We start from the raw sequence: 16,655 nt of genomic DNA, 5'->3' as shown, positions 1-16,655 counted from the left end.
TGTGGCTCTATGGAAATCACTTTGCAAATGAAATGAAAAACAGGGCCTTGGAGGCAGCCAGCCCCACAGCACATCCCTGGAGCCCCTCATTTGGAAACACAGTTATAGCCAAACATGTGACACCACCCCACTTGTAACTCAATCAGAATCTTCTCTACAATTCACACATTGCTCAGTCACGAGGGCTGCCATTTTGGATTTTGGACGCCATTTTGGATGTCAGTCCAGGACGTTCTTGTGCTTCAAAAGAGGAAAGGTGTTTGGACATCATGATACCAAGTCGATGATTAGGTCAGGAATGACGTTAGCCAGGGGTCTAGTGGCACTTGGACTGAACGGGAGGCAGAAGAGACCAACTTGGATGGCTGAGAGCAGGTTGACCCGGGAGGTCTCCTCCCACCTCGGTGTCTCTTCCCTGTCTCTCTCTTTCCCCCTCCCCCTTCTCCAAAGTGCCCAGAACCTTCTCCTGAAGGTTCCACCACATCTGGGCCCCAATGAAGATCTATTTTAGTCAAATTCCTTTTCTTTTGCTTTTTAATTTTATTTATTTACTTATTTTTGGCTGTACTGGGTCTTCGTTGCTACATGTGGGCTTTCTCTAGTTTTGGTGCTCAGACTTCTCATTGCATTGGCTTCTCTTGTTGTGGACCGTGGACTCTAGCGCACAGGCTCAGTAGTTGCAGCACTGGGGTTTAGTTGCTCCTCAACACATGGGCTCTTTCTGGACCAGGGATCCAACAAACATCCCCTGCATTGGCAGGCAGATTCTTAAACACTGGACCTCCAGGGAAGTCCAAAATTCCCTCTTTCTAAATCAATCTTGTCACCCAAACTTCTAGCCCCTCAACGGGCAGGACTCAACTACGTACTACACAGACAGAAAGTGATTAAATGCTTTCACCTGAAGGTGACAAACCAGTGGACTGACCCCTGTGAGCCACAGGAAATGCACGAGCCGTGGAGAACGTCTTGGCTCCTGATCCTCGCTGGGAGTTGAGATGCCTGTGTCCCCCCGAGAGGTTGGGAAGACAGTGAAGTCCTTCAGGATGACTTCCGCCATCAAGAAAGGATGCTGCTTCGAGGGCCTGCCTCTGTGAACACCAGCAGACCCGGAGCCCTGAGGAGCGACTCAGGGGGCAATTACATCAGCACAGGACGCCTTTGTTTTGAGCTGAGGCTGGTTTTCCCACAAGCGACTGAAATAAATTAGAGCGTTTTCAACGAGGGCGGTTGAAAGCGGCACTCTTGGAAAAATCTCAGCAGCTGGCCTTTATTGGATTATAACTAGGAGCAAAACACCCCAAACCACACAATCGCCTGCAAAGGGGGGAAAGAAATCAAATCAAATGCAACATTGTTGTAGGCCCTGGAAAATGTTTCCCCAGGAGAACCAGCTTGGGAACCTGGTCAATGTTCTCTAGCTGGGCTGCTCAGGGAGACAGACACTGCTCCGCGGGGGTCAGACGCAGTTTGTCTACACACAGGCGGCCAGAGACACCAACAGACAGCCACACACAGGCGGGCCGGAGACAGGGGACAGGCGCCCCGGTGCAGGCTGCCACCATGGGGTGCACAGAGGCCCCAAGAGAGGGTCCCCCTTGCAGGGGCCTGGGACTCAGACACACCCTCTTTGCCAAGTCTCTAAACATAGGTGCAACTGCCCTGCTTGTGGGGTGAGCAAATCCCACTGGGCCCTGGAAGCCATAGGTGGGTACATTCCCTAAGGAAGCCTGTGGAGGCATTAAATCCATTGTTGAGCACCTGGCTGGGAGACAAGAAAGCTGGGTTGTTCTAACCTGGTGACTGCCTGGCTCTATGAGTTCAAGGAAGTATATGCATTGCTCTGATCCTCAGTTCTCTCATCCACAAAATGGGTATAATCATATTTGTCCTCCTTCTTTCCAGAGTGGGGGAGGAGGGTTGTTTAGAAACCTCAAGCAAGAAGCAAAGGGGGACAGATATGAGAACAGTGGTTGTGGGGGAGGAGGATGGGGATGGGTCAGGAAGGGACAGAGGGAAATCCGTGGGACAAATGCCCTGTATTTTGATGGATCAGGGGAGCTCCCTGAGTACATGCATTTGTCAAAATTGACCAAAATGTACACTGGTGCGTCCTGCTACACGTAAATTATACCCCAATTCTTCAAGGTGAGAAGCAAAACTGGACAAATGAAAGCTACCATCAAGGGAGCTCTACTAGCCTGCTGTGAACAGGACAATCTCAAGCAAATAAAGTCTCACTTTGCCCTCAGATAGCTTATTTTGAATTTCAGGTTCAATAGTTTCAGAAAACACATATGTTTGTGTCTAGTTCCAACTGGCTTGGTCGGTATTTAAGAAAAAAAAAAACATTAGTTCAATTCAGAGTTCAGTCAAAAAATAATAATATTTGGATTCGGTTTTGGGTTCGGTGAATCAAGGCAGTGTTTTTCCATTTTGGGGTCATGGTTCGGTTCAGTTGAAGTTCTTGTTACAACAGCCCAGCGTGGGGCTCGGCCCCTGGGACACGGCCAGCCTGGCCCACTAGCCATTGTCCACACAACTTCAGCCTTTCCAGATCAGCATCGGTCAAAGAAGTCCTTTCCAGCCTCCTCGCTGAGCCTTCCAAAAAGTGAAACTAGAACTGAAGAGAAAAAGAAAATAGCAAAATTTGTTGGCTCTGTAAAATCAAACTTGGTCCACACTCTGGCACACATGAAAACGTGGGCAAGAGGCAGGAGCTGGCCCCTGAGACACTGCCACCCAGCCGGAGGAAGAAAAAAATAATCATGACATCCGGGCAGTTTATGTCCTCTGGCTGGGTGGAAGCTGCTGTGCGTTCTTACAGGTGGCAGAACCTGGGGCAGGGTGTGTGGCTCCCCCAGTGCCCTCGGCAGGTCCACACACTCAGTGGGCAGGTAGGAAAAGTCTGTCCAGGTCACCCCAACCACGGGGACTGGCTCCTTCCAAAACCCCCACCACACCCTCCGGACTCTGTAAGTCCCAACAGACACACATGCGGGGTCAGGGCTTTCTTCTTCAGACTTTGCATTTTTTGCTTGAGAGGAAGGCTCCCAACTTTTATTTCTAAGGCGCTCAGCAGGAACAAACACTACAAGCAGAAGACAGAGCTCACAACACTGGTGGAGGTCTCCAGGGATGCTTGTCAGTGCTACGGGAAAAAATATCAGGGGAGCCTACAAAGACAAGGGCCATCTCTCCACCTGGCCTTCTCTTGCTGCCCTCTTTTCTCCAACCTGGCTCATCCCATCCAGGCTCCAACCACAAAACCAAGCCCAGGAGCCCAGGCCCCTCCCTTCTACCTTCTAGCCTCTGCTCACCTCCTCCCCCACTGTCTCCACCTTGCTCACTACTCCCCAGGCAGCCTGGGGCTTTCATGCTTCTGTGCATTTGCTATTCCTTTGTCCAGGAGGCCCTTCCTCCTCTTTATCTTCCTGAGTAACTTCTCCCAGGCAGAGCTGACCCACTCGGTACACAGGGGAGCCAGGTGCAGAGAGCATCACCAGGTCTCATATATTTCCTGCTTCACTCCTAGGCCCACTCATGCCTGGTACTCTCCTTCTCTCTGATGAATTCTCTCCCAAAGGGCTTCTCCATCCCTGACACAAACAGGCTTCTGTTGGCAAGACCGCCATGTACAGTTGTGCAGTTTGTGCACTGCACAAAGGGATCCAGCAGCAGGAGCTAGTGGGGACTTAATTCCACTTGCAAACTGTGCTGCTGAGAGCTGTGCCCACCCAGAGAGGACGTTTTTCTCTAACTCTTGCCTGAAAAGGCAGCAGCAGCTCCGTTCAGCAGACACGTGCTGATCCCAGAAACGGAGAATTGACACCTTGAGCAACTGGCTTGATAAGCTTGTCACTCATCCTGGGTGCAGTGACTTGCGAGAGGACAAGAGAGCTAGGGCTTATCTGTGTAGCACTATCCTGAACCCTGCACCCAGCCTGGCTCACAAGAGTCGGTTCTACCGAATGAATCTAGGACTGTGTAAATCACTTCATTTGGGTTTTCATGCTCAGATTGAGTGTTTCTGCAGCTTCTCTGTCAGAATCTGATAGCATTTCAAGATGAGCTGTGAAGGTGGTTGAGGCTGCCCCAGCCTGCCCAGCAAGGGAGACCACAGTGAGCTTCCATCAGGGTCTGCTCCTTCCTGCCCACCCCGCCCTTGCCCAGCACAACCAGACAAGGGGAGCTGGAGTCCCTACCCGGGGCCTGAGCTCACTGGGCTTGGGGCTTTTATTCTTGTACTAGAGGATATTCTAGATAAACGTCTGGGCTCCAGGGAGGGTAGAAGAAGTCACCAGGGCCTTCTCAGTGGTGTGGCCTGGCCTCTCTCCATCTGGTGGTATCAACTTTGTCAACCCAAACGTGCTTCCTTGGCCTGGCTCCACGTGCACTTTTCTGCTGCCTGTCCCCTTCCCTCCAGACCCACCCAAGTCCCATCTCCAGCCAGTTTCCAGACAGGCTGCCTCCCCAGAACTCCAAGCCCTTGAGGAGCTCCTGGGCTGCCGCTCTGGCTCAGGCAACCACTGTAGCACATGGTGTAATTATCTGTGCCCACGACACACAGCTGCCTACCGTCTGGGCCTCACAGACTGGCCAGTGAAAGCCACTGCTCGGCTCCCCACTTCAGAGGCATCAGGAAGCAGGGGATGCAGAGAAACACGCCCATCAAGTGGACCTGCATTCAAACACCAGTTGCTCCCTTCCCATCTGAGGCTTGGGGCAGCTTGTTTGGCCTCTCTGAACCTCAGTATCTTCTTCTGTACAGTGGGGATAATAATATGACCACCGATGTGGAGTAAAAGAGATAATGCCTGAAAAGTAGCTGGTACCCAGTTAGGATGATGGAGTTGTTCCCACTGCCCTGGGGTTTCCAGGTTTTAGCACCAAAGTCTTGCATCCTAGGAACCCCTCCCGTGCTGGGCAAATGGTGGACAGGTGGTCACCCTATAACCCCATTCAGGTGAGCCGCTTCCTTTTCTCCTAATATTCAGAGGAATGACTGAAAACCTGAGCAAGACCCTGGGAACTACCTCTGGAGACTGTGAAGGAGATGGACTCTGCCCACCAGACCTCAGCTGGGCCCCTTCTCTGTTACACTTGCTAACTCCCCTTCCTGATCCCATCTGCCTGCTGGATTATAAAGTCCAGAAGAGTGGTGCCCCATGCCCCTTCTTCTGGGCACCCACCTCAGAGGCTCCCAGGGCAGAGCAGGCAGAGGTGCCCTGGGGACCAGCCTGAGTGATGCCACATGCGCTGGCCAGTCTGCATGAAGTCCTTCTCTACCTGCACCTTTCCAGCCTTTCGGGGGAAAGAGGAGAGGGAGTTTCACTCCTTTGCTTAGGCAGAAATTGTGGGGGTGGGATTGGGAATGCGAGAGGTGGGGCACAGGTTTCTAACCCGGTCCTTTTAGAAGCAGACCCTGTGAGGCGGGCACAGAACGGCTGCAGCCTGAGCACCCGGCCCTCCGCTGGGGCAGCAGTGACACCTACTGGCTGGGGCCGCGGTGGCTGCCGGCTGGGTCAGCCTGAGGCGGCCCTCTCAGAATTTTCTGAGGGCCACTGTTGGCTGCTCCAGTGAGCCTCCCTTGGACCATCGCTGACTGCAGAGGGGAGGCTGAGCCCGCCTGAGTCCCGGCCCTGGGACAGCATCAGGGCCCGCAGCCCCTGGGGTGAGGGCGCCCCGGCCAGGCAACTGGGCTGCAGATGCTCACAGGGCGGCGGCCTTGCGGCCTTGGGGAGGGAAGGACCAGGGGTCTGGGGAGTCCAGCTCTAGGGGGCCGGGTCTCCCACAGCCTCACAGCCGCAAACACCGTCCCCCCTATTCACCCATTTCCTCTCCAAAGCTCTCCCAGTGACCCTAGACCCTATCATTTCTCCCAGGACACTTCTTGTGACAAAGAATCTGCACTGTCCCCGAATCTTCATTTTCTCTGTGTCTCAGTTCTAGCCCTCATAGCTGGTTTTCTCCTCAGGGCTTCCTCCAGAAATTATTATTTTGGCTGTTCATGTGCGTGCCGGGGGGGTGGCTCCCAGTGTGCAAACACAAGGCCGTGTTGAGGTGGGGACGCTGGCCATCCACTGCCTCCCCAGGTGGCTAGCTGGCCACTGCCCACGCTCCAGCCTCCCAACAGCAGCTGTTCAAAGAGGAGGCCTCGGACTTCCCTGGTGGTGCACTGGATAGGAATCTGCCTGCCAGTGCAGGAGACACAGGCTCAGTCCCTGGTCTGGGAAGATTCCACATGCTGTGGGGCAACTAAGCCCGGGCACCACAACTACTGAGCCAGCGCTCTAGATCCTGCGAGCCGCAACTACTGAACCCCGTTGTGCTCTGCAATGGGAAGCCACCGCGATGAGAAGCCTGTGCACCGTGATGAAGCGTAGCCCCCGCTCTCTGCAACTAGAGAAAGCCCACACGTAGCGAGAAAGACCTAGCGCAGCCAAAAATAAAAATAAATAAACATTTTTTAAAAGGTGAGGCCTCAGCAATATCACAGGCCATCCTGTGCCTCTGAGGTGAATGATCGATAGAGGATGCTATTCCCATTGGACAGATGGAGAAACTGAGGCTTAGGACAGGGAAGCGCCTAGCCCAGGACCTCACAGCTCATTTCCACCGTTCAGTGCTATGCTTTAGGCTCCTGGAAGAAGTCATAGATATGACTCAGAATGCCAAGACATCAAAAAGAAAAATTGAGCACAACTTTAACTATTCATCAGTAGGGGGGCTAGATACATAAATAATGCATATCCACTCAATGGGATACTATAGAATACTACATTCATCTTAAAAAGTAGATTTAGAGAATTTCCTGGTGGTCCAGTGATTAGGACTCAGCACTTCACTGCCATGGCCGGGGTTCAGTCCCTGGTCAAGGAACTGAGATTCTGCAAGTAGATTTACATAAATTTACGCTACTACTTTTTACACACACACACACACACACACACACACACACACACACAGATTACAAAACTATTATTATCAGTCAAGGTTCTGCAAAACCAGAGGAGGGTATTTGAGGAGTGTTTAATAAAAGAGTTTCTTTATGGGGCATGGCCACTGGGATATTTATTCCCAGCTTCCCTGGTGGTTCAGACAATAAAGAGTCGGCCTGCAATGTTCAAGACCCAGGAGACCCAGGCTGGATCCCTGGGTTGGGAAGGTCCCGTGGAGAAGGAAATGGCGACCCACTCCGGTATTCTTGCCTAGAGAATTCCATGGACAGAGGAGCCTGGCGGGCTACAGTCCATGGGGTCGCAAAGAGTCGAAAAAATAATAATAATAAAAGAGCTTCTTTATGGGGTGTAACATGAATTTGGGTAAACTCTGGGAGTTGGTGATGGACAGGGAGGCCTGGAGTACTGCAGTCCATGAGGTCGCAAAGAGTCGGACACGACTGAGCGACTGAACTGAACTGAACTGTACTGATGGGGTGCAAAGGATGATGAAGCATACAGGAGCCAGTAGCCGTTTCCAAGGATGAAGGGTGAGGGAGGAGGCAGTTATGGGTATCCGAGAGGAGAAGCTCCTGACGGGAGTTCTGCCCCATAGCGCAGCCATCCGAGGGCTGCAGCCAGCGTTTGACCTGCCAGAGAGAGAGAGCCAGCCAGGGAATAAACATCCCAGCACCATACCCATCCCCTGCAGAGGCAGAGCATCCATCAGGGCAGGGGGGAGTGGGTCTGGGGGAAGCACCCAGGAAGAGACCCACACGGGTTGGATACATGTGAAGATGTCCAAAAGGATACCCAGCAACATGATTAAGTGTTAAGAGTGTTCATTACTGGGGGAGGGAGCTGGAATTGCAGGAAGGAGGGGAAATGACATTTTGACCTTTTACTTCCTATGTTGCTGTATCTGAATTTATAACAACTGCAGTATATAAAGGGCTTCCCAGATGGCTCAGTGGTAAATAATCTGCCTGCCAAGCAGGAGATGCAAGTTCAATCCCTGGGTTGGGAAGATCCCCTGGAAAGGAAATGGTAACCCGCTCCAGTATTCTTGCCTGGGAAATCCCATGGACAGAAGAGCCTAGGGGGGCTACAGTCCATAGAGTTTCAAAAGAGTCAGACACAACTTAGCCACTAAACAGCAACAGCAGCAGCCAAAGATAAAACGTATAATCACCAACGATAAGTAAAGTGTTGCATCTGGGGAACTGCTTACAGAATTCAGTGAGCTTGAGACTTCCCTGGTGGTCCAGTAGTTAAGACTTTGTGATTCCGCTGCAGGGGGCACAGATTCTATCCCTGGTTGGGAAATGGTTGTTTTACAGTCACTTTGGTTTACAGCCAAAACATACAAAAAAAAAAAAAAAATTCAGTGATCTTGATGGAAGAGACTTACAGGAGAAGGAGCGTCACCTCCCTCAAGAAGTCTGCCTATATTCCCACCTCCCTCATCCCTCCCTGCTCAGAGCTCCAGGGGTGAGGACTGGAGCTCGGGTTGGACTGTTCTGGATGGTTCCACTTCAACCAGGCGTGTGTATATCCTTGGCCAGACAGTGGCCACCTCAAAGTCCTTGCCAACAGTCCAGCACTGGGCACAAGGATGTTGGCTGGCAAATATGCAGTCATGACAGATGGAACATGCCAGCTCTCTGTCACCAGTGGGGTGACCTGGGCTGTGTGTCATTAACTGCAGAGCCCTCTTCTCTCAGGTGCAAGGATTGATGGAAGCCTTGCTCACCTCCTGGGGCTGCGGTGAATTGGAAACATTCTGAAACAGCAAAAGCACATGTAAACCCAACGTGTCAGGAGTAACACGCTTGGCTTCATGCACCTTTGCAAATGCTTTTCTTTTCATTATTTTTTTTAAAGTGTGTTTAAGAAGAGTGATCACCTCTCCTCATTTCCTGCCCTCTCCCCTTCGAAGGGGCAGAGACGTTTCATTCAGGGTTGCAGATTCTGGGTTGCAGATTCTGTTTCCGTCTGGGGGAGGCAGGCCTCTGGGGAATGGCCCCCGTTAGGAATTTATACCGGCTGGGAAATAGAATCCAGTGTTTTCCAGCCATCATTTAGCAAAGCGTTGTCATCGGAATGGTTCCCTCCCGCCTCACCCCCTCCCAGCCCCCGCCAAGGACCGACTTGGTGACTTCGTAGTTATGAACAAGCAAATCTGCGAAAACTTAGGAGGCCTCAGCTGAACCAAAACGTTTTTCAAAGAAACACTTTCCAGCCCAAGAAAGGTAATATCCTGGAGGGCTGCCCGCCTTCCTGCAATTAACTAGAATACCACCCAACGGCGCTTTTGTTGGCTACCATTTCCCATGGAAATACCTCAAATGCTTTTCCTCCTGGTGGTTGAGCAACTAGAGACATGGAAACAGACAGCGGCCGGCCCGAAAATGGGACCTTTGTCTCTTTCCTGTTCAAGCCGCAGAAGGGCAGCCGGGACCAGCAAGCCCTTCCTCCACCACCCACCGCAGCCCAGGCGCCTGGGCAAGGGGCGAGGGGCCTGGCTCCCGGGTGGGCTCTGGAGGCCAGGGACCTGAGGGAGGTGCAGGGCAGGGAGAGGAAAGGATGCTGTCTTGAGGAAAGGTGGGGGGATGAGGCTCTACCCAATGTGCTTTCAAGGGCAGCCCCACTGAGAGCTGCCAGTTCTGTGCCCTTGACCGAGTGACTGCACCTTCTAAGCCCCCAAACCTCCACTTCCCCATCTGTTAGTTTGGCGAGGGGTGGGGGGTGGGATGGGACGGGGAACCTTCCAGGGTTGTTGCAGAGCTGAAATGAGGTGACAGTCTGCAAGTTCCTGACACGCCGTAGGTGCTCCTTACAGCCTGGTTTTTATTGCATTCTCTGGGTTAGAGCACTGCCCTCTCCTGCTGTCCCATTGTCTCCTTTGGAAACAGAAATGCTCCAGGAAAGGATGACCTTGGAGGGTCTCCGGGAGACTGTCAGGAAGAGGAAAGGAGGTGGTGATGCCAGTCAGAGGGAGCCAAAGGCGACATGTCAGAAAACCAAGCTGCAAAGCAGCGCATCTCCCTTATCAGGGCCAGTGGCAGAGAGGTTTCCCCCAGGCAAGTTTTGGGGCATCTGAGCCCCCCAGACACCTAGAAAATGCCCCCTCTGGTGCAAGGACTACAGGAGCCTCCTGTCCCCTGGCCTGGGTGTCTACAGGTACCATCAGAGTTCCACCACTAACAAGGTCCAGAGGGGAGCTGATGTGAAAGTCATACCGCTCCAACTTCAACGCCTGCCCTGTGCTTCCCTCGAGGACCCCAGCACCTGCCCCCTGCTCCCCTCCCAGACTGTCCCCTCTACTGGTCTGCTGCAGCCCTGATGCTAGGTTATGGGCATCAGGCCGTTGTCCACCCTGTGCAGCCTGACCCATCCCCGGAGGAGCCCTGCCCAAGTGCGCTGTCCAACTGCAGTGTCTGCACCTGAAATGATGGCACTAGCTGTTCATTTCCTCAAGCAGGAAATATACAGTTTTTTTGAAAGATAGTTGATCTACAATATTAGATTAGTTTCAAGTGTAGAGCATAGTCATTCAGTATTTTTACAGATGATTCTCTGTTCAAAGTTATTGTAAGATAATGACTATAATTCCCTGTACTATATATTATGTCCTTGTTGCTTATTTATTTTGTACATAGTAGTTTGTACCTCTTAATCCCCTACCCCTATTTTGCCCCTCTCCCCTTTCCTTTCCCCATTGGAGACCACTAGTTTGTTTTCTGGATCTGAGTCTGTTTCTGTTTTGCTATATACATTTGTTTGTATGATTTTTTAGATTCCACATATAAGTAATATCATACAGTATTTGTCTTTCTCTGACTTACTTCCCTAGTAATATTCTCTAGGTCCATTAATGTTGCTGCAACTGGCAGAATTTCATTCTTTTTATGACTGAGTAATATTCCATTGTGCATATATACCACATCTTCTTTTTCCATGCATCTGTTTCAGGCACACATCATTGTGATTTGATACATTACAAAATGATCAACAGGATAAGTCTAGTTACCATCTGTCACCATGTTACTATATTATTGATTATATTCTGTATGTTGTACATTACATGTCAACAACATATTTTTTATTATTAAAACTTAAAATTAATTAATTTATTTTTGACTGTGCTGGTGGGTCTTTGCTGTGTGGGCTTTTCTCTAGTTGCAGCAAGTGGAGGCTATTCTCTAGTTGCGGTGCTCAGGCGTCTCACTGCGGTGGCTTCTCTTGTGGAGCCCAGGCTCTAGGGCAAGCAGGCTTCAGTAGTTGTGACTCCCAGGCTCTAAAACACAGGCTCAATAGCTGTGGCACACAGGCTTAGTTGCTCCAAGGCATGCTGGATCCTCCCAGATCAGGGATGAAACCCCCATCTCCTGCATCGGCAGGCAGATTCGTTACAAATGAACCACCAGAGAAGCCCAACTTATTTATTTTATAATGGAAAATCTGTATCTTTTAATCCCCTTCATCTATTTCACCGTACTCCCTACCCCTCTCCCCTCTGTCAACCACTAGTTTGTTTTCTGTATCCATGAATTTGTTTTTTAAAGTATAATTTGTTCAGAAAATAACAAATTTGCTAACTGAATTGCATTTTTTTTTTACTGTGTGTATGTGTGTTTCTGTGTGTATCAACTCCTAGTCCTGCCCAGTAAACAAGTGGGTTAGATTTTCACAAATGCTGTCTTGCTAAATGTATGACTCTGCATCCCATTTTTCTCAGTAACTTCTTTCAGTTGTTGCGCAGCAATTCCTCTTGAGACCTTCCCACATCCCATGCATTTTCCCTACTCAGAGATGTTCAGGTTGCTCCCCTGTACACAAGCTGAAGAGTTTCCCCTGGGTGTAAATGTAGACATAGAATTCTTGAGCAGCAAGATACACACATTTTCTATTTTACTAGGTTCTGTTGAATCTCTCCCTCCATCAGTGTCTGAGATTATTATTTTTCTTTTTATCCTCAATACTTGATATGGTTAGACTAATTTTTTCAGTCTAATGAGTGAAAGTGGTATCCCAGTGTTGTTTTAATTTCCCTAATTACTGGTGTGGTTAGGCATCTTTCCTGTGTATTAGCCAGGGAGAGGGCTTCTTCTGTAACCAGCTCATATCTTTTTTTCTATTAAGTCATCTGTCTTTTTCTTTAATTTAATTGGAAGCGTTCTTTATAAAGTCTGGTTACCCTCCTTTGCTTTATATGTAGATTACAAATTTGTTCCTTGTCTTTTCAGTTTTATATGTCGTCTCTGGCCACCCTGAAAATGACATCAAATTGTTTTTCTTCGTGGTTGGACAGTGGGGCAGTAACTAAAAGCTGCTTGCATACCTAAGTTCTTGAAGATAATTTTCTATTTTTTCCTAATAGTTCCAGGACTTATTTGTCAAGTTAACTTCTTATGGCATCGGGAATTTATTTTTGTGAATGGTGTTGGGGAGGAACACAAGGCAAGGAGACACACAGAAGGGGCTTTAGGAGACAGGATCACAGTCACCAAAAATAACAGTACAGGGGTTTCCCTGGAGGTCCAGTAAGAACCCACCTTCCAAGGCAGGGGACGCAGGTTCGATCCCTGGTCAGGGAATTAAGATCCCACATGTCACAGAGCAACGAAGCTCACGAACCACAACTACTTAGCTTGTGCCCTAAAACCCACGTGCCACAGCTAGAGAGAAGCCTTGTGCTGCACCTAGAGAAGCCCAGGTGCCACAACTAAGACCCTATGCAAGCCAAATAAATAAATGAATATTAAAAATAATAACAGTATAGGAAAAGTTATGGCATGAAAAGATTTACCATATTTTACATTTTTAAAGCCAATGACAAATTGCACATACAATAGTATTGCACTTTTATTAAATGATATACGTAGTTTTGAAGAATGTACCAGGTCATCCTCAGGCTCTTCCTCCCTCCTGGTGGTCCTCATCTCCCACCAGTGTTTCCTTTCTGCTGCTAAGTCGCTTCAGTCATGTCTGACTCTGTGCGACCCCACAGACGGCAGCCCACCAGGCTCCGCCGTCCCCAGGATTCTCCAGGCAAGAATACTGGAGTGGGTTGCCATTTCCTTCTCCAGTGCATGAAAGGGAGAAGTGAAAGTGAAGTCGCTCAGTCGTCCGACTCTTAGCGACCCCGTGGACTGTAGCCTACCAGGCTCCTCCGTCCATGGGATTTTCCAGGCAAGAGTACTGGAGTGGGGTGCCATTGCCTTCTCGGAGTGTTTCCTTTCACCTCCACCTTATCCCATGATTGGTCTTTTCTAGCCTCTGGGAAAAGAAGAACTGCTCCCTAAGAATCATCCTTTGCCCTTTGCTCATTAATGAGATGGCCAGTTGGCCTGGGACAGCCCAGTTTCCCCTGATTTCTCAACTATTTCAAGCACCTCTCCTTACTCAGCATATTTGATACCCATAGTGAATCACAGGCTTCCCAGGTGGTGCTAGTGGTAAAGAGCCCCCCTGCCATTTCAGGAGACATAAGAGACGTGGGTTTGATCCCTGGGTCGGGAAGATCCCCTAGAGGAGGAAATGACAACCCACTCCAGTATTCTTGCCTGGAGAATCCCTTGGACAGAGGAGCCTGGCAAGCTATAGCCCATAGGGCCACAAAGAGTCGGACACAACTGCAGTGACTTAACAACAAAAACTTTTTACATATTAAAACATCGATCTAACATTTGCATATGTCAAACAAAAATATTACAACTCACCATCTGCACTGTTACATTGCACTGTTAATTTTTTAATATTTTCTTGCCCATGCTACACAGCATGTGGGATCTTAGGTACCCAACCAGGGATCAAACCCATGCCCCTCACACTGGAAGTGCAGAGTCTTAATCAGTGGACCACCAGGGAAGTCCTTTCACTGTATAATTTTTAAATACAAATAAAAACTCCAAATGGTCACAGTGTCAGAACTGAGCTAAATTGTAGGACACCCAGTGGGTGTCTGGAGAATTAGAGAACTGGCTGGCTCGGCAGGGAGAAAACTACACATTTGGCGCCATAAATGTAAGTAAAAACATTGCAGAAAGAGGGATGGACACCCCCTCTCATTTTAAGAACATGTCTCTGACATTTCTGCTTCTGCCCCTCTTGCCAAAACTGAGAGACATAGCTTTTTTTATAAGGGCTTTGAAAACTGACTGTTAAAGAGTGCTGAGAATGATCACTGAGAGAGTGGTAGTTATTTTGGAAAAATGCAAAACAGGCTTAGAGGCTAGGCCATGTGTAGGAAGTTTGGGGTTTGTAACTTTGGATTCCTTTTCTAGGCAATGTGGGGAATTTATTTGTAAGACAAGTGCATTAACCGGGATTAAGTTCAGCTGTAATAGAAAACCCCAGCGTTAACAGTGGTTTCGTTTTGTATCCCATTCCTGACTGTATGAAATGACAGTAAAACTTCCCACTGACTGGAGGCCCACTGTGTACCAGGTGAGGTCCCAGATACTTTGATTTAAACTTCACAAGACCCTATAAAGGAGCTCCCCCCACTTTACAGGTGAGAGACTGAAGCTCAGAGAAGGTAAGTAACTTGCCCAAGGTCACACAGCTCCTTTGAGGTCAAGCCTTCATGAATCCAAAGCTCTTTCCACTCCACTGCCTGCCCCCCCAGAGGACGGCAGGTGCCACCCTCCTGTCTCCGCCATCAGCACTAAGGAGGAGGGACAACACCCAGCTTCCGTGCCATTGACAGAAGCACATTTTCCCAGACTGGCTTTCAGAACATATGTGTTAATGGTTGAAAACTAAAACTGAGACGTGTTTCCACACTCATCACCACAGTGCTCTGTTAATTTGTTTAAATCCCACAGAGCAACATATTTTGGTTGCCCCTCTGGCTCACCAAGTACAACTAATCAGCACATCCACTGATTCAGATAGAAGCCGATGCCAAGGACATGTGGGTCAAGTCACCAGGGATGGCGGGTCCACAGGCGCTGCTCTGGGCCTCCCCAGCCAGCGCCTCCCCCTCCACAGACCTCGCTGCAGCTCCGAATCTGTGTGAGGCTCTCTCTAGTTCCTTCTCCATAAACTCCAGTCAAGAGGTCATGAAGAGCCCAGGGAGCAGGAAAGCTTTGCAGGTGTGGGCACTCGGCAGCTCACCAACTGCACCAACCTGACTCTCGATGTGGTCCTTCAGGAGAGCAGGCACAGCTGCCTTTCAACACCATAAGTTAAGTTCAGAGACATCAAGTAACTTGCCCTAAGTCACACAGCCTAAATACAACGGAGGCAAGACTTAAACCCAGAACTTCTGATTCTGAGAACAGGGTGTGATCCTGTTCCCTGGAAGGTCCTCCCCAATGCCTCCCCTTTCCCATACCCAGATGTCAGGCGGTCATTTCCAGAGTGAAGGCTCATCCTGCCAGTGTGGGTGCCAGGCGTGGGGAGCTGGGGTTTGTGGTCCAGAGGCACCTAGAGATGAGAAGGGGAGAGAGAAACACACAGAGAGACAGACTGAGGGAGCAGTCTTCATTCTGGGCAGAAGACATGGTTCAAGAAGTCTAGATTCTAGCTAAGGAGCAAAAACCCGACACAGGAGGAAATCGGGGAGGAGATTTTCCATACATGAGACCAAGCACACATTGGCACCGCGGGTGACAGAGGAGGGCTGAGCGGGGAGGGTGGGCTGAAGCCGGCCTGGCTGCGTTTGGACGGAGCCTGGTAGGAGGATGGAGGGAAGACTAGCCTGGAGCGGAGGGCCCTCCACGCTGGGTGCGGGGCAGCATGGTACCCCAAGGTGTAGGTGTTGCCAGGATGGATCGAATCCACGGATGGACGTCTAGGTTGTTTCCAGTCTTTCACTTAAGCAATATGTACTGATTTCCCTTGCGTTGTCAGATAAATCTCCCAGGAAGACAGGGGTTTTCCTGTAGGAAGACAGCCTCAGAGCAGCTCCCTGTTTCTCCCCCGCTCAGGGACGTGGTCATCTGTACCCTGATCGCGTATTTGAGGAAATGTAGGGAAATGAAGGTTTTATAAGCATATTCTAACCTTTCAAAGTGTACCAGAGCTGTACATTCCACACTGACTCAACTATAGTGAACAACCACTCTCTCCTTTATGTGCTTCGGGAAAACATCCAGGTTTTGAATGTTGAAAAACCTGGGGGTGAAGCAGGTGTCAGACTGGGAACTGAGCAGTCATAGACGGGGGCAGGATCATGACAGCCTCTTAGACCGTGTTGTAATCCTAACCTTTCACTGTTGAGCCTGACTTGCACACCCCTTTTCTCATCCACTTCATTGTCGCTCAGAAGTGTACCTGTGTTCACCGCATCTACAAAATGTGAGCTGAGTTTGAAGTACATTGAGATATGCTATTAAAGGCCAATGTATATTAATTTTTTAAATGACCAGATGTAAGGCCACAAAAACAAACAAAACTCAATACATTTCAAAAAGCAGAATGAGTACAGATAACTCTCTAATCACAATGCATTAAAACTAGAAAGTAACAGCAGAAATAGAAACTGAAAAGCAATGCAAAGTTCAAAATTAGACAAAAACTACTCCTGGGTGGAATATTATTCAGCCTTGAAAAAGGAAGAAAATTCTGACACATGCTACATGTATGAACCTTGAAGACATTTTGTAAAGTGAAATATGCCAGTCACCAAAAGGCAAATACCATATGTTTCCACTTACCCGAAGCATCAGAGTGGCCAGATTAATCGGGGAATCATTGTTTACA

General features: G+C 49.4%; 1 long non-coding RNA gene across 1 annotated transcript; it reads right to left on the bottom strand.

Moving 5' to 3' along the window:
• Positions 1–1,233: 1,233 nt before the first annotated feature.
• Positions 1,234–15,377, bottom strand: LOC145516945 (uncharacterized). The gene is made up of 2 exons (XR_014061869.1): positions 15,286–15,377; positions 1,234–2,623 (listed from the first exon to the last, which is right to left on the bottom strand). It is a non-coding gene; the product is annotated as an uncharacterized LOC145516945 (long non-coding RNA).
• Positions 15,378–16,655: the final 1,278 nt, after the last annotated feature.

This window comes from Giraffa tippelskirchi, chromosome 8, assembly GCF_054371585.1.
Source record: "Giraffa tippelskirchi isolate mGirTip1 chromosome 8, T2T-mGirTip1v1.2.pri, whole genome shotgun sequence".
Classification (NCBI taxonomy): Eukaryota; Metazoa; Chordata; class Mammalia; order Artiodactyla; family Giraffidae; genus Giraffa; species Giraffa tippelskirchi.
This window is presented reverse-complemented; position numbering and strand designations above follow the sequence as displayed.